Genomic DNA, 23,126 nt, shown 5'->3' on the forward strand with positions numbered 1-23,126 from the left:
ACAGACATCGTATTAAACAAACTTAAGACTGTTGACCTATTCAAAGTATACCTAATTGATGTATTACGGTCCAACGTGACTGTGCATGTAGCAGGCTATCAAAGAACCAACACAAAACTATGATAGGACAGAAAACGATTAAAAAAAATCTCACACAATCACTTTGAAAATTGTTATTTGAACGGACACTGCATATCCGGTAGGTATCATTGTTGCCAAGCAAAGGTCCCAAATACTTAGCCGAAGTTGGGCTCCATCTAGATTGGCCACTTTTGCAGTTACTGGACCTTGAAATGTTTAGTGTTCTGCAAAATCCCCTGACAAATCCCACCACCAAAGGCAGAACAAATAAACATGGAAAAAAGGCTTGACTGTTGCATCATTTACATTTATTTTCATCCTGCAGAAACTATGAGATTTCAAACTACTGCCTGTTTGAGGTTTGCGTTCAAAAGATTGTTAAGATGGTTGGAATGAAGGTTTTAATATGGAAACAATACCTGAAGGACTAATGTGGAAAGATGAGAGAACGTTCTGATATGAAGGTGCTGAATAACTAGCTACCAGATGATAAAACTTCCAGGATAAAACTGAAATAACAGATCTGGTTCACGGTTTGTTTTTTGTTTTGTTTTTTACAGGTTTTGCACCAAAATTAAAACAGTGGCTGTAGGGAATCACCTTTGTGAAGCAGTTTGATCTTTTAGCAGTGTTAGCTGTACCGTACAATCCAAATAGCAGATTCACTAGGACTTCTATAGCATTTATTATTCCTGCAAAATTACTAACAAATGGTTAGATAGTTCAGGTTGTTTGTACCAAGCTACTAAACTTTGTAAGCATGAGCTTACAAAGCATCAATCATCCCATTCACAACCTCTCATCCATCACATACCGTGCTGTGTTGCAATCCACACAGAATTAAGGCTCCAACTAACGACTATTTTGCAAATCCATTAATCTATCAACACTTTTTTTCTATTAGTTGATTAATAATCTGATGGCAAAAGGTTTCTTAAAGAAGATTTTATACAGATTTGAATCAGTGAAGCTAAAACTATGCCCTTTGAGGACTTCTGGTTAGAGAATATCAATAGACAAAAAGTTTTTCATTCTTGAATGCAAAATGTTTGTATATTATTTTACACTTCGGTGTAATAAGAGCTTTGAGTAGGTAGCGATTTAGGCTAAAGGTATATTTTAGATGCTTTGTACTCAAGTAAACAATTAATTGATTACTAAATTACTGCTGAATGTTTTGTAAAATGGGTGATTTTATTGTATTTTCTTATATTTCTTATATTTTATTATAAAAAAAATGAAATGTTAGAACTGTAAATATACAGTCATATGTTTATATTACTGTTTTTATGTATTTTTTACTGTTTTCAAGGCTGCACTTTAAAAAATGAAATTGTCTGAAGAGCTGTTCTTAACGAAATTTCTTTTTGCTTACACTTGTGTATACAAAATGACAAAATAAATCTAAGTCTAAATTAATCAAAGATGAATTCAATAACCGATTGATCACAGCTAATCCAATAAATTGTTTCAGCCTCGCACAGGATGACTGTAAATCTGTAAATGCATCCAAACAGCCCTCCTCTTATTTTGAAACATTGCAGTTCAACTTGTTTAAAATGTATTGATATCGGTTTTAATTTGTTATTCTTTCTTCTAAAAACATGAAATAGGCTTTAGGTCAATATAATAATGTCTTTAAATTTTCATATAATTTCTACGCCTCTAGGAATAACAATTAAAATTGCACAAATCAGGCTTTTGCTGGCTGTGAGTCTGTCCTTCCAGTAGGACTGCATGTTCATAGGAAAACATGCAACGTTTGTTAATGTTTGCCAAACCTGTGAGGACACTATTCCCAAATACATTTAAATGCTAAACTAAATAGTGTTGATGTCTTTCCTATTTAAGTCCGTGACAAAGACATGGAAAATATTGGGGATTAGGGTGTCCAACTTTTGGAAAGAATAAGAGCATGTCTTTGATTACACGATACATTTTATTGAAAATGTTCCATCTGGCTAAATCTAGTCTTTTGGCAAAGAAAGAACTGATCTGTACCTCAGTAATGACATAACCAGAACATCTGAGTGGCTTCTAAGTATTTTCCGCTCAATTAAACAAACATCAACAGCAGTCTGAGTTTGTTCTCAGGGTTTTTCAATACTACCTATTCTTGACTGGAAAAACCTCATTCCTGCTTCATTCTATGCATGGAATAAACCACAAAACACCTTAAATATCATTTAGTTTCTTACTTTGCACATACTCCAGTCACTTCTAAAAAATTCTGCATCGCTGAAATTTCTATTCTATTACATAAATTACAGTAGACCTTTATGTTTCTTTCAGTCTCCATGCACCTTTCATGTTATAATAGTTTGTCTTGATTGGTTCTTTTCAAAGCTTTTAGAACTGTTCTGCCTGTCTTGGCCAGAACTCCAGAAGAAAAAGTTTTTTTGAATGTCTGAGTCATTCTTTGAGGAAATAAAAATGTTTTATATTTTCATTTCACCAAAGAATGACTCAGACATTCAAAGACCCTTTTTCTTCTGCAGTCCAAGCAGTCCTTGGCACTATTATATAGGGCTGAAATAATTAATTGGATTAATCGATTATTGAAATCATCGTCAACTGATTTAGTAATCGTAAAATCATTAACCGGAGTGGAGAGACTCTTAAAACCTACCTTTAGCCGACAGTGCAACCCACTTAGAGCAGAAATTATACCAAAATTGTAACCAAAAGAAGTAAATATTTTACATTTAAGATACAAAAACTTTTCCATCTCTCACCATGCTCAATCCAGAACATGTCAAATGGAAAAGTTTAGTTTCACCTGGTTTAATTTCGTAAAAAGTCTTCTTTAAGGAACCTTTTGCTATCTGATTATTATACGATTGATGTAAACAATAATCGTTGGATTAATCGATTTGCAAAACAATCTTTAGTTGCAGCCCTGCTATTATTATACATTCATCTGCACACACTGCCGTGGGTTTCTTAACACACAGTTCATTGGTTTAAACTTGGGTTAGTTCAAGGGAAAAATATTTTAAGTTGCCAAAAAAACTTTTAGTTTTTTTTGACAGACTAAAAAAACTTAAGCTTTAATTTCAAATTACTTGCTAATAGTCAAGATACTAAACCTTATCCAATAGCTGGATATTATTACCTCTATCTGGTTATAATATTTAACTATTCCAACCCTATTCAGAGCTAGCTTAAGCCTTAAAAAGCAGTTTTCTACCAGGTATAGAACAAAAACAAGTTTGATTTATCTGGAAGCAATGTTTTAATATCTACGCTTGTTTTGACATCTTATGTAAAATTATCAAAACCATAATTTCTGGCCCAACTTTTTTCCTGTGTGCAGCGAGGCATCCAAGAGAGCTAATCTACTGTACATGAGACACACCTGTACATACATAATCCTCTGACGTTTATCCGTGTTGTGCCATGCGATGTAGGTGTTGCAGTCTGCTTGCATCATGCAAGAGCTTCAGCTGCGTCTGCTCTGTGTCACTACATGAAATATATTCATGTAAGTGTCAAAGTCAAAGAGACAAATTCCTGCGCATGCTGCACTCCCTGCCGCTCTGACGCAGGCAGCCTCAAGATTGATGGGACGGCGGAGAACGTGGCCTCCATCTATTTTCCTCCTTTTACCTCGGCTCTGGCGAGTCGCTCAGATATACTGCGTTGCTCATCTGGATATTTTGCATATCTTAATTAATGCTTACAAAAACATGCAAATGAACCAGTCGCTCTGTTTAATTAGCTTTGTGGGTTTTTTTCCTTTAGTGGCAGCAGTGAGGGGGGCGTGTAACTATCTGTCTGTCTCCTCTTTACTTGTCCTAACCTGAATTTAATCAATCAGGTCAATTAGAGATGGGATTTTGTGTTTGCAGTAGCAGACAAAGGAAGACATGGGGGAGTGCAGTTGCACATTAAATGAAACAACATTCCTGGAGATACAGCGATCAATCGTCCTTTTTCTATCAGCTCTAATCCGCCGAGCAGTTGGTTCAAAACTGAAAACCCCTACCATGTCCAATCTATAATACATTAAAGCATTTGTTTTCTATTTAGTAATTGATTTTTTTTCCTTTATGTGTTAAAATTAGGAAAACTCACTGAATGTTCAAGTAATTATTAAAGAGCATATATCAGTTACATAAATATAAGATTTTTTTGAGCATTTAACTATGTTTTAATGCTATCCCTTTCAGCAAAATCATGTGCAAAGTGGAATTTCCGCTAAATAGACATGTCTACACGGAGCATCTACCTAGACCACACTGTGCCTTGTACACAAGCCCACTTTTTTAAGCTGTGATGTGAGGCAGAGCGTGATTTTTTTCTCTTGACAGTTGAGACAATGTGGCTCTTTCAGCAGCTAATCTGCACAGTGACAGCAACTGTTCTTTTTTTTTAACTATGGATAATTTCAAAATGCAAAAATGTATGTTTAGATGACAAGAGGTCTCAGACTTTGTTCAGCCTTCCTAAAGAAGAGCTTAATCACAACAAGTGTATAAAATTTTATTTTTTGTTGCATGCTACAAATCAATAAGTTTGTTTTTTAATGTGTCAATCGAAAAGAGAAGCCAGAGGCTTTGTTGCTGAATTGAAACAGAAACGTAGAGATAGCCATTTATAAATCTAATAATAGCGTATGCTAAGATTCAAGCCCAATGTGCCACGTGGGTGTTTATTTATTGTAGAAATACTTTCTTGTTACAATGAGCTCTACAGCAACATCATGAAAATTTTCTTTTTCCAAATAGCAGCAGAAAGCAATGACAATTTCATAACGATTGAATATTTCCTAGTGTCAAAGGCAATTTTCAATCATGTATTTGCATTTAGTTAACTATCTACACAGTGTCTACAAATCTCTGATTTGATTTAATACATCTTGTCTGAAAAATATAGAACAGTTACAAACTCACACATAAAACTAAAACCAAGACGTAATGTATCAACAATGCTTATTATAGCCGAGGAAAGTAAAGCCCCCTACCAGCTTTCATTGGCTGCTTTTGGTTAAAATCACTTTACTAAAAGGCTTTTATAGCCACGTTTCGGTCAAATATTGGTCTGAGGAACCACTTTATAATAGTACAAGACTTTTCCAGTGATCAAAAAGCATCTCGATAAAATTACGATAAAAGAATGAGTGTGTACGGCGCTCTTCATAACCTACCAACCACACAGAGCTCTCTAAAACTAGATTCTCCCAGTCGTGCCTAGTAACACATATGTATTCAAGTGCAGCTTAATTTGGATCAAGTACCTAGCCCAGGGGCACACCAAGTAAGGGGAAGCTCAAAATGAACCCATAATGTTAAGAGTTACAGAATGACTCTTAAAGGATGTCTCATTTGGTCCACTGGTCTATCCTAGTGTCCAATTGATTAATAGATTTTTATATCCTAAGAACACTACCTACGTTCTGTATCTAAATTATCTCAGATTCCACTGTTGCTCACATCCCTGCATGTAAAAATGCACCTTTACATCAACAAGGTGTGTCTTTAAATCATCTGCTTTAAGAGTTTGATGGACAAAAGTTGTCATCTTTCAGTCCTACTTTAGTCTTCACTCTCACTTCAAAGCCCAGAAGTCCAACATAGTTCATGCCTGGGGTAGGTATGGGTCAGTTATAGCTTTCAAGCTATACCTGGTATGAAAAAGGTAGCTCTACAGGTTGAATAATCCCTGAAGGAGTCAGGCACCCAAAAGTCTCTTGCAAACAACACTGCATTTAGCAGCTTAATCAAGTGGGTTACATGGGAATACCTCGGCTACCAATGGAAGATAGAACGCAGAAGCTTGGAGGAAGAAAGTTCCTTCATGGATTCAGGAAGCAGCAGCGAAAGGAAGCAATAAAGCCGATAGCTTACAATAGAAAAGACGACCTGTAGAGTCAGGCATCATTTAAACAAATGCTGCCACCATGTTACTGAAGCAGACAGCTTGGTAATTGTGCTGATGATCAAAGCGTGTTAGCATTGTTGGGTTTGAAAGGCTGCAGTACAGCATGACTTCATAACTGCAGCTGTGCATTTCATGTACACTTGTTCTTACTTAAAATGTCTTATTTGCATGTAACCTTTTACATACGTTCCAAAAAATCAAGTATGATTTTGTGCGCAAAGAACTGAATCTGCAAGAGAGTGACACTTCGGCATTCTATATGAAAGCATTTGAACTTGTCCTACAATTAAAGTTAATGTGCCAGTAGAGATTATGCTGAAGATCAGCCCACAATTCAGCTAGAATCTTGTCTATTTTTTTCAATTCAAACTTTTCAGGTATAGAGATGTAATCGTAATACCGTGATATTTTTTGCTTAAGTAATTTCATACCTGCCTTTGCCTTTTCTGAAGCTTTAACAGGCAAACTTTGAAGTGATGATATTCTAATAACTTGTACATGTGACACACCAATGTCTTTTATTTGCCATTTTAAGGGAGAATGTGGAGTTTCATAATTCATTCCTGGCCAGAAGTCAGTCTTATTTTATTTTAGCGAAAAACAAAGAAAAAAAGATTGTTCTTCATATTTTATTTATTTGTACCAAAATTATTATTTACCTTTAGACTTAAGATGCCCCTTTTTTTATGTGAAAATGGTTTTATCAATAAAAACAGTCTTTGTTTTCTGTTGGACTAGAATCTTATAGTATTTTCAAAGATCCAGCATGGAAATCAGTGTTATACGGGAAAGCTGCTCCCAAGTTCTAATTTACAATTTTATATTTTTAAATGGATTAAGAAATTAAGACACTTAGTCACCATCTTGACACTGCTTTTATTTTATTCTTTTTTTTATTGTCTTGATCATTTAAAATGCAAATTCACGATATGTTGAATTTCATTTCATTATAACATCAAAGGTTGTGATATAGCACCAAAAAGAACTGCATTTCTTATTTAATAAAACATCAAATCTGAACTTGAAAATCTGACGGCTGAAAAGCTCCCAAAGTTTGTTGAGAAGTTTTTGATAAAGGAAACAAAAATAAACTGTCTAATTGTAGCTGCTTTTGCCATCACAAGATTCAGAAATAGTATAATATATATGTTTTTCCTAAAATGAAGCAGTTCTAACCTGAATCTAAGAGGGTAGAAGAACTGAAATAACTAAAAGAAACATCCAATCAACAGGTAAACAGTTTTTTTATTGGGTAATTCTGCACCCAAACTGGTTTGTTTCTTTGTTTGTTTGTAGAAGTATGATTGGAAAGCTGGCCATGATCCACAATGACTTGAACTCTGACTATGTACAGATAATAAACTCAAGAAAAGAAATGGATCATCTGATCCAGATAAAGATCCGCCTTTGTCAATAGAACAAACTGTTCAAAATAGCATGTCAGATCTAGGTAAATGTTGTCAGGTTTGTTTAGTTCCTGCTCTGGGGCTCTAATCACACCGGCATTTACGACAATCAAATAGTTAGAAGATAACACATTTATAGTCAGATTTCTTTTTATTTATTTATGTAAGGACATTAATGACGGCAAAGCAGATGAGTACGATGTACTAGAAGTAGTCTGGTTTGCACCACGGTTTATAGCTGGTTATTTATTTTCATTTCAAGTAGTCAATGAAAACAAAGAATAATGTGGTTTGACAATACCTGCATAATCCGTGCATCCATCTGTCCATCCATGGCGTCAGACTTTGGGTCTATTAATTAAGAGATGTTATCTTTTAAAGCCGCATCCCCCATCCCTACTACAACCGACTTTCATTATTTTATAAAGCAGTTTTATTATGTCTTCAATAAATAATATATCAAAGCTCATTGGTCAACTCCTTTGATGCAATATCAGGTATCATATATAAGGTGTGATTGCATTCCCGCCCTTTATGCCAATAGCCTGTCGGTTGACTGGACTTTGACTGGCCTTAATGTCTCCTTATCTAGAACCTATTAGCTGAGATCGAACAGATATGGAGCATCATGATGACAAAGGGGAACAATGCAGTAACTGTTGATCAATTACAACTTTTATAGTCAATGAAACCCTCAACAATATTATTGGAAATGTCTGAAACAAATATAATGCATGTAATCTAATGTCATGTAACAGGAAATCTGTTATATTTATACTCATAGCTATCAAACGGGAGAAATCTAATTTTGGCCAATTCCTAAAACATCTGTTTCCCATTTAAATGTTGAGATTAAATTACATAAAAGCTGTTGCAAAAACTAATATCTTCACCCTTTATGTGACAATAAGAGCTTGGTCCCAGAGTTCGGGGCTCTCTCAGAACTGGGATCATAACAATGGCCGCGGCTGCATAGCAAGACCACAGATTTCATTATGATTTGGACAGCAGTGAAATTCCACCGCATTTATTGGTGAAGAAGAGCCCAAATCTCTTGTTTCTGAGGTCTCAATATGTCAGGATGACCGGTGCTCAACCGAGTTAATAACAGGGCAGAACAAAGACTAAGAGCTGAATGAAGATTGGAAATAAAAAGAGAGCCTTCCCCACATGCTGAGAAACTAATAAAAACAGACTAGGACGGATCTGGAAACGTCAAGTTTGTGTATCCCAAAGCACACACACAAAGTCCAAGTTAAAAACATCTAATAAGATTTCATTGATTGTATTATGTCTGAGTGTGTGTGCCAAAGATTTCCTGTCAGGCTCATCCACCATACAGCACAGTATTACAGTGTAGAAACACGAACAGTCCTGCATTAATTTGGCTGAAGCAAACTAAACGTGCAGCGTCTCAGCCGGCATCCTTTACGTTCATCATTTCTCTGTTTGCCATTGCAATGACCAAGCAGACCGTATACATGTCACAGCTTGAAATGTCAACTCATAAGCCTTAAAGGGATAGTTCGGTATTTTTGACATGAATCTGTATGGCATCCCCATCACCAGCGGCATGCAATCACACTGACTTACCCCTGGCAGCGTCCTGTGAGCAGAGTTATCGTCCAGTTTTGGTCAAGCCAAAAGTAGTCCGGCAGGTTTGCTAGACCCAGCGAAATAAAACGTTTCTCTTCCCAAAACATTATGTGTTCAAAAGAGCGATATTTTCGCATCCCAAAAACATTGTAGTGGAAAAAGTCACACGTCGTTATCAATTGGTCCTATTTTCTCTCTGTTCGTATCAGTGCGCGCCGTCATTCAGACAGCGAGCCCAACAACAGCCATGTCTCCCTCCGCCGCGGAAGGAGACATGGCTGTTGTTGGGCTCGCTGTCTGAATGACGGCGCGCACTGATACGAACAGAGAGAAAATAGGACCAATTGATAACGACGTGTGACTTTTTCCACTACAATGTTTTTGGGATGCGAAAATATCGCTCTTTTGAACACATAATGTTTTGGGAAGAGAAACGTTTTATTTCGCTGTTCCTAAAAACCTGCCGGACTACTTTTGGCTTGACCAAAACTGGACGATAACTCTGCTCACAGGACGCTGCCAGGGGTAAGTCAGTGTGATTGCATGCCGCTGGTGATGGGGATGCCATACAGATTCATGTCAAAAATACCGAACTATCGCTTTAACTACAAACGACTGTGATGGAAACTGGAACTGTTTAATATTTGGGAAATTGCCAACATCGAGAGTGTTCTACACTTAATTTGCATCAATATCTCCCAAAAAAAAATCAGTGCTGTGAAAAAATATTTGTCCCCAGATTTCTTTTGTGTGTTTATTTTCTTTTTTACACCCTAATTTCCTTTGATAATTCTGTCATGAATCAGATAAATATAGTTTGTGCCTGTTTTAATTTTAATGGAGAACAAAATGTGGAGTTGATGAGAATATATTACAGCCCACTTTTGAAGTCATTCCCAGTTATTAAGTTATTAGAGAAATTTTGAACAAATTTAATATCCACACATAAGGAACCAAGTTCGTATATTAAGTATCAGTGTGTAAACAGTTTCAAAGCTATTACTAATGCGGCGTACAGACAAGATGCGCTTTGCGCTGTGCTTGCCACAGAGTTCAGCATATTTGCTCTATAATGGCTGATTGACACTGTGTTTAATGCTTGTTGTTGTGCTAGCTAGATAGGCACGAAATGTTTTGTTGTCAGCAGTTAAGTTTTAGTACTTTAAAAAGAGCAGCAAAGAAGAAGCGGCTGGGGATTTAGTAAATTTTAGGTAAAGAGAACAAAGTGAGTTCCTGCTAGTGAAAGAGCTGTTTCCACAGCGACTATAATCGATTTTCGGTCTTTCTGGCATCTGGATGGAGAGTCTGGGTTTCTAAACCATGCATTGTCACTGCAACCAGCAGTCAAATTTTTGAACTATACTGAACATTGACCGTAGAGGGGGCACTTTGCTGAGCGCAGCAATAAACCGTGGCTGCAAGCTATTGAAAATTATGGGTATCAGAGCGAAGAAGTGCGCGGATTGCATTCAGTCTGAAAGCGTCATTCCAGCAAACGACGACAAGAGCTAACGGCTACTAATAGATACAACACGGAATATATATTGTGACCCTTGCAGGAGGGATTGGTCAACCAAGATTGCCTCAAAAGAACTTTATGAGAAAATCAACAAGGCCACAAATTAACCTACATTAACACCTAAATCTCTCGCATTAGTTGGGTCAGTTAAGGTCGATGTAAATGACTTCATAGCAGGAAAGTAAAGGGGCATAAATTGTGTTCTAAGTCATAACATCTTGTGGACTCCTAGGACTTGTACAAGTATTCTATGATCTGACAAAAGCAGAAAATAACTGGAAGATCTTGATATCTAATTTTAGAAGAAGATCATCAGAAACAATCAAACTTGTTGGAAGTAGCATGGTGGTCTGGAACTGAATTGCAACTTCAGGACCTGTACAACCAACCACAGATGATGGAACCGTGAATTCTATTCTCTACAGACAATCCTTAAGAAGAATGCCTGACCATCCGTTAACAATCCGAAGATCGGCAGCTAGACAGTACTCTGAAGCAAAACACTAAAGTGCTGGTTATACTCCCGCAGCAGTGTGTCGCAGTTAGCTTGTCGCAGATACTTTAGATTTTTGCTCATTTTTGAAGCCAGTCTACGCTATGTTATTCCACGCCACAACGCAAGAGGGACAATCACGAACTAGCTGTGGGTCCAGATACGGCAGAGGTGGTGAGGAAGTGGGGGCAAGTTTGTGCGACAATGGAGGGACATGAGGGTGAAAAAGAGCGGGAATCCAAGTGGAAAAAAAGATCCCAGCGTTCTCGCGCACCTCGCTCTTCTAGCTGGTCCATCTTCACAAGTTGTTTTCAACAATGATGGTCATACAAACAAAACAAGACGGTAAGGTACCAAGGAAATTAGCATAGTGCAGAGCGGATGTAGATTTGACCAATCAGATACTTCCTGTCTGCGGTCACCTAGAATTTTGGAGAGGTGCACCAAAGTTACTGAGGCAGGGGCGGAAGCACTTTTGCATTCACTGCGACCACCTGGTTTCTGAGTATGAATCAGTCTTAAGTCTGCCTCTTGGTGGCTAAAAAAAAAAACACACAATTTAGGAGTAACCTTTATTAAGAACCGGGAGCAAAACTGAACTGAGGTAATCTGACATAACCTTAAATCAGCTAATATTTTTTAAAGACTTTCACTGTTGCCAAATTACACAACTCAACCAAAACGATTGCACCAAAGTTCTCCAACAAAAATGGAAAAAAACAGGTATTAAAAACATCCAATGATGGTTATTAAAGCCAAGTGTGGCATAACCAGTTGTTAGGTGTAAAGGGTAATTATATTCCCTCATAGGGTGAGGTTTACTTTGATCCGCTTTCCAACAGGTAATAGAAGTATCTTTCAACAACCACCTCTTTTATTAACTCCAGCATCTTTTGTTTGAAGATCTGAAACATTCAACTGTGAGAAAGAAGCAGAAGAAGACCATAATGTTTTCATCTTAAGAAAAAAAAATAGCAGACTGTGGGGAAATAGAACAATTATGTTTGTAAAAAAAAAACAAACAAAAGGCTTGAGATTATTAGTCATAGCAGATCTGAAAAACTATGCAAATTCAGTTTCGGTTCAGACTCGATTGAGTTATGACTCTAGAAGTAGATGGGATATTGGCAGAAACTGCTGCAATCAGCCACTGAGGAATTTAAAAACACCCCACTGAAGAAGTAGGTTGTACTACAAAATGAAAATCTCAGTGGAAACAATAATCTGGCAGTTTTGCCCTAAACTAAATTGGGCTATTTTTGACATGGCGCCAACGCAAAAAAAAAAAAGTCTTGGTGAAATAAAAATGTTATCTAACCTGCTAACTAAAGAGATCCGCCTACTTAATCAATCATTTATGGCTGAGTAAAACCTCAAAGCCTGATTTTTGTTTTTTTTCCAATTACAAAAGGGGGCAAGGTACAGTCATAACCCAGCCAAAAAAAACATAACGCAGCAGTCTGTTTGAGAACATTAATGTGTTTTCTTAGGTGTGGTCGATGTTCTATACATGGTCAAGAAATATTTATGCGGTAAAGCTGACATACCCTTTTCTATAGATAGGTCGTTTCATTGGTAGAGAAATGACCTCCTGGATAGGGCAAGAAACAGACTTAATACTCAAATAGTAGCAGTAGGGTGAGCTCATGTGTAGGGAGTTATATCTTAATAACAGTTTGGCTTTTTAGCCAATAATTGATTTAATTCCAAATTTTAAGCAAGTTTGACAGTAACTGCAAAGGGAGAAAAGTATAGATTTTAGCAACTTGTAAGAATTTAATAAGTGCATGTTTTAGTCGATTCATCACTGATTCAATGTATTCAGCAGCCATTCCTTAAGGTGTATGATTCCTGCTCCCTCCATTTGTTAATTCCTTTCGTTAATTTGTCAATCAATTTTTATTTTCATTTAAACTGAGATTTGCATAAAATATGCGATTATGATTTATTATATCAAAGGAGGAAGATAAAGTAATACTGGCGAAAATAAATTGGGAGCAGTTATCAGGGATCAGCAATGGCGTAACTGTCGGTAAGCAGAGATAGCAGTTGCTTACGGGCCTACGACCTCTTAGGGGCCCCATCACTGACAACTGGTGGGCGCCCTACGCAACTGTAGATTAGGACGTGTCTTTTAACATGTAATGGTGTGAAAAATTCCTCTTAAACCCACCTGATACTGAAGTGACTGACCTTACCGTATTTATACCCCAACACACTCCAGATTTTAACATGATGGTGAACCGTCACTAATAGCAAAGCACACAGTGGTACTTTTAATTACTATGCTAATAACTGTGTATAGTTCATTAGATGGTTGGTAAAAAATACACTTATATAATATGTTTATAACCGCAATAAAGACCTTAAAAGAATGATTTGAATATTTTATTTTTTTATACTATGACTTGGAATTATGGGTTATGATGAACTGATGGCTTGCAAGACGTGTCAACCAGATAATGTTGCTTACGGGACGATTATTGTCTCGTTACACTACTGGGGATCAGCTAAACTTATTTTAAAATAATCGGTATTGTCCTTGACAAAAACTGAAGAGGTCGATTCGATCTCTACTCTACAGATGTTGAACAACACGAGTGTCTACAGTCAGAAGCTTCTGCAGATGTGCTGTAGGACTGAGCGCTACAGGAGATCCTACATGCTCATTGGGAAAAAAAGAATAAAAAAATGACTGTTACAGTAACATTTATCCTTCCTTCAGAATCAATACAATATTTCTTGAATTTGAGTTGAAAAAAAGTACCTAATATATATTTGTTGGTGTTGTGGATATAAGCAGACATGAAATAAGTGAATCGGAAAGAAAAATGCTGCAAATATGATAATTTTACTAAAATGTGAAAAAATGTGGAACAAATCCCAAAAATGTTTTTATCTGATTTTAATGGATGTGAAACTTACTTTTTTTATTTGATTTGATTTAAAGAAAGAAAGCAGATCATGTTGTCTTTGTCCAACTAAAAAGAAACTTTTCAAAGTGGCAGGGTTGCATTTTGATTGCAGCAGACAGGAGGCAGACACTAACCCTGCCCTAGATTGCAGCGAGAGAAAAAAAAACACATTTAACAAATGAATGGATCTATTAAGCGAGCTGATATAATACTTTAATGGGCATTTCCCTCAAAGCTTCTAAGCCCCCTTTAAATTTGTTTAAATACAGGACCTAAAACCTTGGAGCGATCAGGACAAACTGTGCCGCCGCTCGCCTCGGCCAAAGTTAGACAGAGAAACTCTGTCAGCCGCTAATGGTGCCAACGTCTTTGCCACAAATTCCCGCATATTCTGCGTTTCTCCGAGCGATTAAAGCGGCTGTGGCGGGGTTCAAACTCCAGCCCAGGTTCACTAATGAGCGAACAAACAGCCTCTAATGGGGCTGTGAATGCATAAACAGATTAATGTGGCTGGTTGAAGGCCGACTGGCGCAATGTGCTGGTGCTGCCCAGAACCCGTTTTCAGCCAATTACAGGACCAGCATGGCAGAGCAGAGGACTGGATGAAGAGGAGGGAGAGGGGGGAAGCAAGAGGGAAAAGAGAGGCTCATCACTATCACTGCACATGCTCAGTGAAGCTCTGTTGAAGGGGGTGTGTCACTTTCAGCTTGTGTGTGGGTGTGTGTGTGTGTGTGTGTGTGTGTGTGTGTGTGTGTAGAGCTGGGGAGAAGAGGGAATAGAAGGATGGGGTGGGTGGATATTTGGCTCCGTTCCTCCTCGTCCATCCTCAGGGGATCACACGTTGTTTGTACTGTATTTTTGCACCACATGACTTGCAGATTTTTTTTTTCTTCCTTTTTAAACATTTTGGCCTTGCCACCCACCCTCCTCCCACTGCGTGAGCGTCGCTCTTTGCCAGGCAGGAAAGGCAAAACAGCTGTGGCAGAGCAGCGCAGTTCCCCATTAACCAAGGAATTATGCAAGCAGGAAATTCAAATAGGATGCAGATGAGAGGAAGAGCCAGGCTCCGACCAAATACCTCTTTCCCCAGAAGTAAGGGAAAAAAAAAAAAGAAACCTGACGGGAGCCTCCAGACAATCCTGACCCCGCAGTCTGCTTCCAAGTCCGGCTCCTCCTCACAATGTCAACAGTTAGCTTCCCCTTATTAAAATGCCATACATTAGTAAAATAAATAGGATTAATGAATGCTTCCTCTGACAAAATGCCTCCTGGCGCTGAAGGAGGCAAAGACTGTGGCTTTTTAAACACAGAATATGTGATGTTTTCACACCATTTAATCATCAACACATTAATCTTGAGACATTAATTAGCTAAAACACACAAACCCATCAACAGCTATGCTGTCAGGATCCACCGGTGTGTGCTTTAATTTTAATATGATTATCCATCTGGACGCCTCCTAACACAAAATCTGCTGAATTCTGGGGAAAGGCAATAAATAAAGGTGCAAGACAGAGAAGTGGAAAGGCACGACGTGCCACGTTCACATGGATGTTGAGGCTGAAATACACCAGAAAGCAAAATGAAAGGGGTGTGTTCGCACGAGCCAATGAGCATCTATGCTGTCAAAACAACACAGGAGTCCAAATTTCCTGTTCAGCTGCAGCATGTATGGCAGCTATCTTTCTTAGTATGACTGGAAGATAAATAAAAAAGCCAAACCGCTACTTTATATGAACTCTCATTCATCTCCGATCTACTTTTCAAATTAGGAATGTTAAATTAGCACTCTGAAAAGATTTACTTCAGCTTTGATTGCATTTTTTTTTCTGTTCAGAAATCTGGAAATTCAAAAGCCGTTGCAACAGGCTTCCTGGTTTCACGACACGCATATTTTGCTAAACCCATGCCTTGATATCCGCTGTGTAAAGTTCAAAGATGTTGAACTTGGCGCCGAGCTGTGAGGACTTTTGCAGATGCTGCAGATCGATGATATCCTCTGCCCCTGAATGAATGCCAGAGGAAGGCAGTGAGAAACCTGCCATACACTCAAGGTTTGCAACGTGAATGCAAGCCACGTAAAACATTAATAGATTCTATTTCTGGCACTTATTTCTTTGGATGCGGAGGGAGTATGTTTTAAGGGGCTCCGTTAGGCTCTTTGCATGCTTTAAGCCAAAAAATCAGCATGTCATCATGCGCTTAGCCAGGTTTATAAACTCAGCTTGACCTACTGCTGCCGTTAAACAAAGCTACTGAGGAGGGGGACAATCCGTTCTGATCGGATAATCACGACACTAATAACTTCCAGTGTGGGGAAGTATTTCTGGTCTCACATTAACCGCTTGAATGAGAGCAACATCTGCACCTCTACCCTCCTATTCTCAACTGATTCTTTAGAAGAGTAAACAAAAAAAACTAAATCTTGCTCTTTAATGCTTTTTTTAATAAGTGTGAGTGATGCTTTAATAAACATTTTTAAAGTAGGATACTTTTTATGCTCTTTAAAGCTAGATAGTTAATAGTTCTGTGTTGGTTTTGTGAGATTTTGTCTCCTGATGTCCCTGAAGGCCACACGCTTTCATAGGCTGTAATTAATGGATTGAGCAACAGGTGTAGAAACCAAGAGGAAACAGTGGAGAGTCTGCTGGCTGCGTTAAAAGACTGAAAGGAAAGAGCAGCAGGTGCTGGGGGACAGAAACCTCCCTGGTGGCTCCGCCGAAGAGGTACTCGATAGGTACTGGAGTTAAAATCCAGAATTAGGAGAATACTTGCTCTACCATTTTGTTGCAAATGCTGTGGTGAAGTCACCATGGAATATAGATGAGTAAAAATAATAGAAAAAAAAAAGAATTCAGCTGTAGGATAACATGAAATAGCTTCTGTTTAGCTGACAGACTAACTTGCATTTGTGTTTGTCTTGAGAAAAGGACACCGACCAATAGGCAATTAATTGCATTTGCAATGCAATTTAACAAAACGCAATTTTGAAATAGCAGAGGCACTGATTTTTAATCACGCTATATTTAAAATGTAAGACAGTAAATTTCTCCCTACAGCCATTTAGGTGGTGATTAAACGCTTGAAGTGGGTTTGTCGCCACACAGAAGGGTAGAGAGAGTTGGAGCTAGCACGTAGATCCATGCATACAAGTAGAAGAAACACTTTTTTACACAGTGGTTACAATTAAGACCTGGAACCATTGAGTCTGGGCAAGCAAGCTTTCAGAAACCAAAACTCTTGAGGAAAAATCTACAAGATTGGGGTTAGTGCAAAGGAAAATTTAAATAAAATCACAATCGCAACTTTGGTTAATAATAATCGCAATTAATTTTGGCAAAATCATTCAGCCCTACCGGCCAAGATAAGAAGCCAAGTTTTAGGAAGTTTTGGAGGAAAAAATAAATTTACAATATCCTTATAATCACCTTGAAGGACATTTTACTGATTCTTGAGGGATATACTACTGTTTTTAACTTTTAAGTTTTTTAAAAATGCTGTCATTAAGTTTCATGAATCCTACTTTAATACGCTCAGGTATTCAGACGTATAAATTTCTGCATCATGTCATCCTATTTGAATATATTCAAAATTGAGCATTACTGAAAACAGAGTAATGCGAAGCTGTCCTTCCTCCACACTGCTGGTCAGCTGGCTGAAGAAAGGCTCATGCATTTTTTTCCCTTGCAGACAAGAAATACAAAGTCAACATCATTATTATTGGCGTTTCAGGGTTGGTGTTTCTGTTGTAGACACTGGTGCACTGAATCAGTACAATGTTTTAAACTGTTAACTGAAGTATCATCCGCTTAAGTTTGTGATCCAACTGCTTTATTTGCTGTACTACCTGCTTTTATCATTTTTTTTTATCTTAACTCGCTTTTATTTTTCTTCTATTTCATTGTTAAATTCATGTGAAGCAGTTTGAATTGTCTTTGTTCAGAATTGTGCTTTATAAATAAGCCTTCAGTGTCTCAGTCTTTTTTACTCTTTAAACACCAAACAATAGATGGGAAACAACAGAAAAGTTGTTCTGAGGATGAGACAGTATTCTCCAAAATCAATGAAAGGTTTAGAAAATTGACAATGGCTGATTTTCAGACATTTGTAGATAAGATTAGTGGATAAGATTGGTTCCTCATCTAAGTATTGGCCGATCACCCAAAATGAAAGAAACTGGGGCAGATAGAAGACCAGTAGGTTAACCTTTAAAAACTACAAGTAGATTTACTTTCCAAGGGTATTCTTTATTTAGCTTTTGCCACTATTAAAAAAAATATGATGATATAAAAACAATATTAATTGAAATACTTGTACTTGTCTTTAAAATTTCTATTTGCCATAATTACATGTTATCTAATTGTTTTACTGGCCAATATCTACCGTACTTAAGATAAAATTAAATTTTATCTTTACTTATTTACTGTATGTTTCAACAGTTTTTTTTTTGTGTGTGTGTGGAAACAACCTCTGTTCTTTGGTTGACCTTTTCTAAATTATGTCACTCCTCCTTTTTGAAATAACACAGAAATCCAAGAGGTATAAATCAGAAAGGATTCTATTAAATTGTGCCACATTGATAGAAAACCTTTCAAATCTTAACAAAGAAACAACAACAACATTCTTTTCAAATTGACATGTTGAATGTTATTGTTTACTTCCAGATGTTTTACGCATGCAAACAAGGCTGGAGGGAAATAAATTTAGCCGGACACAGTCGCACTGTTGTGGTACAACATTTCTGTTAACAAGATGAAACCAGGGGAAGTCAGTATTACTAATTTAGTTCATCTTTCTGCAGAGGAATGCAAAAGGCACACAGCAAAGTTAACTGTATTTAGCATAAAGCTTCCAGACCTTGTCTGTACCTTGACCGTGTCCCTCGTGGTGCCCTGTGGGGGGTGCTCTGGGACTATGGGGTGGGAAGCCCTCTGGTAAAGGCTGTCCGTTCTCCGTATGACCGCAGCAGGAGCTTAGTTCGCATTGCTGGCAGTAAGTCAGACCTGTTTCCGGTGAATGTTGGTCTCCGCTAGGGCTGCCCTTTGTCACAGGTTCTGTTCCTTACATTTATGGACAGAATTTCTAGGTACATCCAGGGACTGAAGGGTGTCCGGTTTGAGAACCTCAGAATATCATTTCTGCTGTTTGATGTTGTCCTGTCAGACTCATCAAACCAGGACCTTCTGCATACACTGAGGAGGTTAGCGGCTGAGTGTGAAGCGGCCGAGATAAAGACCAACACCTTGAAATCAGAGGCCATGGTTCTTCACTGGAGAAAGGTGGACTCCCCTCTTCAGGTCGGTGGAGTCCTTGCCTCAAGTGGAGGATTTCAAGTATCTGGAGTGAGGGACGGATTAAGCGTGAGATCGATAAAGGGATCGGTGCGGCGTTGGCACTGATGCGGTCGGGCTGTCGTGGTTAGAGAGAGCCGAGTCAGCGGGCAAAATTCTTGATATACCTTGATCTACGTTCCCACCCTCACCTATGGTCATGAGATCTGGGTAATGACAGAAAGGACAAGATTCTGAATACAAGCGGCAGAAATTAGTTTCCTTCGCAGGGTGGTTGGGCGCACCCTTTAAAATCGGGTGAGGAACTCAGTTACCAGGGAGGAGCTGGGAGTAGAGTCATTGCTCCTCCACGTCAAAAGGAGCAAGCTGAGGTGGCTCGGGCATCAACTCCTGATTCCTACTGGTCACCCCCATCGGGAGGTGTTCCGGGCATGTCCCACTGTGAGGAGGCCTCTTGGAAGGCCGGGACACGCTGGAGGGACTATGTCTCCCCAAAGCAGCTAGGGAAGGTGTGTGTGTCTGGGCATCTCTGCTTAGACTACTGCCTCCTGGATGGATCGACGGACGGACGGACGGACAGGCAGGCAGGCGGGACGATCCAGACCTGTTTCAAATAGCTGACGGTCTGTGGATTGACAGTCAATTATCTCAACGCACCAAGAATTCATACAGCAGAGGCAATGAACTCTTTGTGTCTGGACATCCATCCATCCCTCCATTATCTGACACGCTTGTCCTAATTGGGGTCGCGAGGGGTGCTGGTGCCTATCTCCAGATGTCAATGGGCGAGAGTCGGGGTACACCCTGGACATATCGCCAGTCCATCGCAGGGCAAAACAGAGACAAACAGGACATACAACCATTCACTCACACACTCACACGTAAGGAGAATTTAGAGAAGCCAATTAACCTAACAGTCATGTTTTTGGACTGTGGGAGGAAGCCGGAGTACCCGGAGAGAACCCATGCATGCTCAGGGAGAACATGCAGTGTCTGGACATATGGGGCAAATATTTTATCACAGCGATGATCGAGCAAATTTTGAAGTGTGCCACGACGCCATCGCAGAAGATGACCAACAAGAAGACGTCACCAGGTGTGGGTCTGCCTGGACAAAATAAAAGGCTATGGGGTGTCTGCCGGCTGCACATGCAAAGCAGGGTAAGATGAATTGATATTTATATAAATCTGTGATAATATTAGATTCAAGCTGTATATTTTCGGTATTTAAATTATTTATAGAAATGTTAGTCTGTAATATAAGCCTTTATTCCAAATAGGTAAACTTTGTAATTTATAAATCATATAGATTTAAGATTCAGCGCATTAGCTCTCAAACTTTAAAATTTATTTTTTGTGAGAACCGGAAGCTCTTTCCAAGTAAAAGAAAACTTAAAACGATGCCTCTCTTTAACCAGACAAATCTACATTATTTTGGAGGATGAACTTTGGTACCATCTTTGCAAAATGAAATTCATTTGAATTATTGCATACCAAGTAAATCCCGCATTAGTTTGAATGAATTTCAGAAGAAAGAAAAATCCTGCATTAAAGTCTTCTGACATGTAAAACAAAAGTTTGATGAATTTGATCTGAGCCATTAGTTAAGCAAATCCTTAATCAATTTACATAAATTAAAAACACTTGGAAATGTTTGATTCATTACGTTTTTAGCAATTCAAGAGGCTTTGGCCTCCAGATGGTTGTCATTTCAAGTTCACAAAATATCTCATTTGCATTTTATACGTCCAGAAAATTATATTTCAGACCACGCTTGTTTCAGAAGCACTTTTTTGTTTTTGTCCCAGTATATCTTCATCCATTCCTATAAAAAAACTCTTTCAAAATGGAAGATTATAGGCAAAGTTAAAAAAAAGAATAACACCATGTTTCTTTTGTCACAGTTGTAATTTCTTTGCAGATAGAATCTAACTGACCCAAGACTTCTCCCCAATACTTATTTAAGGCTTTGAATCTAAAGTTTTCTGCCTTTCTTTCCCTTTAAAACCTTCTGAGACTTTACATTCCTACATTATAACCCAGTCAACGTCCCAGAAGACACAGCCGACTGACCTCCCTTCTCTTTATCATTTCCTCTGTAGGATAAAGTGTATTCTAATAATAGTGTTGTCGAAACTTGGCATATAGCCATGCATTTGGCCTGGTTTCGATGCCGCACTGAGCAGATCTGTTGGCATAAAAAAAAGAAAAAACTATACTGCCAGCTTTACACATAAGCATTGTTTTTTTTTATGATGGCAATAATGCAGGGGCACTAATTTGTATATGACTGCTTTAAAAGGCTGAACTTAAAAGGAGCCAATCTGGATTATACTCCTGAGCAACAATAAAGAAATTTAAAAACTGATCCTACACTGTTGTTGTTGAAACCAGGAAAGACTCAAGACGGTGCTGTCGGAAAGGATCAGAGTGAAAACACACACACACATGCGTACACTTCTAACAGCGTGAGAGCACTCTGATACGCTGGAGAGCAGCAGGAGGTAAAGACCAGCAGACAGCCAATGGGCAGAGAGAATAGGTGGTCAGCCTACAGCAGCCAGCCAGTCAGAAAGACAGCTTCGCCCTGAGGGGGGCGGGGTTTGTTGCTTCCACCTTCCTCCTTTCGTGTTTTTGGCTGAATCTGGGAGCCACATTCCTGCTGTTCCCCTTCTTCCACTCCTGGACTGGTGGCTGGGTTCAATAGGTGAAGCAGGAACTGTGGGAAACAAGGAGGAAGGGTGGCGGGGGCAGCTGTGGCATGAACATGCATGTATGAAATACCCAGGAAAAAGCGGCCAAGTAGAAATAATGCCAAGATGAAAAAAAAAAAAAAAAAAGAGAGAGGGCAGATGGACTCCTTTTAGGAAAAATATTCCTGTACAATGGCTCCCAGTTTAAGGATCTTCTAATAAAAAACAACATTCTGAAGCACACCTGGCACAGGATTGCTCATTAGCGTGGCTAAAATAATCATTCTTTTGTAAATAATCTGCTTTTAACACTTCAATTTCCCAGCTTAGATAAAAAACACACAAGAAAAACCTGGTTACGATCTGTGAAAAAACAGCCGTAAAGCCAAAAGAGTAAATAACAGGGATGAGAGATTTTCATCCATGGACATGCTTCTGAAATATTGGAATTGTGTCAAATATTTCTTTCTTTCTCAATATCTGAAGTGGAAGAAGTGAAAACCTCCTAACTTTAGATGAATATCCAAGCAACAATTACTGGTACAGAGAAACACTTTGATTTTAACTGACTCTTGACTTTATTAGATGTACCTCTGCAATTGCTTGTAAATACAAATGGCAATTAGTCCAATTACAAGGCAACAACTTCATGCATTTAGGTGTCTAGATGTAGTGAAAACAACTTGTTAAAGTCGAACCACGCATTGCAATGGGTGAGAAAGTTTAAAGTGACTTTTGATTGGTGCGATTCAGATTAGGTAAGACAACACCTTTAAAAAGGAGAAAAAAATGGCCAGCTCATGTGAAAGAATAAGAACTTTCTTCTGAATGAACATCACATCGCACCAGGAAGCAGATGCGGTACATCTACATAAAGAACACCGAGTTCTTACCATGAGCCAAGAACAGGAAACCAAAAATGTGCACAAGCTCACCAAAACTGAACAGGTACAGGAAAAATACTTCCTGTGCCGATAAATCTCAAGTACAGCTGCGACATTCAGATGGTAAAGTAAGAATTTGTGGTTAAAAACATGGAGGCATGTTTCAATTCTGCTTTTTATTTAAGGAAGAAGCTGGTGGCGGTGGTATTTTCCTCTCATACGTTATGCCGCTATGAGCAAATGAAGACCGTTGAAACACCAGAAACTACCCGATTGATTGCTGCAGACCATGTCCATCCCTTCATGATTAGAGTCAATACATCGGCCAGACATTATTTTGAGCGGATATTTCTTGTATCGAAATC

General features: G+C 38.4%; 1 protein-coding gene across 1 annotated transcript in view; it reads right to left on the reverse strand.

The window, feature by feature from the left end:
• The window catches only part of LOC107098262 (zinc fingers and homeoboxes protein 2-like), a 176,852-nt gene that overhangs the window by 125,602 nt on the left and 28,124 nt on the right, over nt 1-23,126 (reverse strand). The gene's annotated exons all lie outside the window — the stretch shown is intronic.

This window comes from Cyprinodon variegatus, unplaced genomic scaffold, assembly GCF_000732505.1.
Source record: "Cyprinodon variegatus isolate N-32 unplaced genomic scaffold, C_variegatus-1.0 Scaffold763, whole genome shotgun sequence".
Lineage (NCBI taxonomy): Eukaryota > Metazoa > Chordata > Actinopteri > Cyprinodontiformes > Cyprinodontidae > Cyprinodon > Cyprinodon variegatus.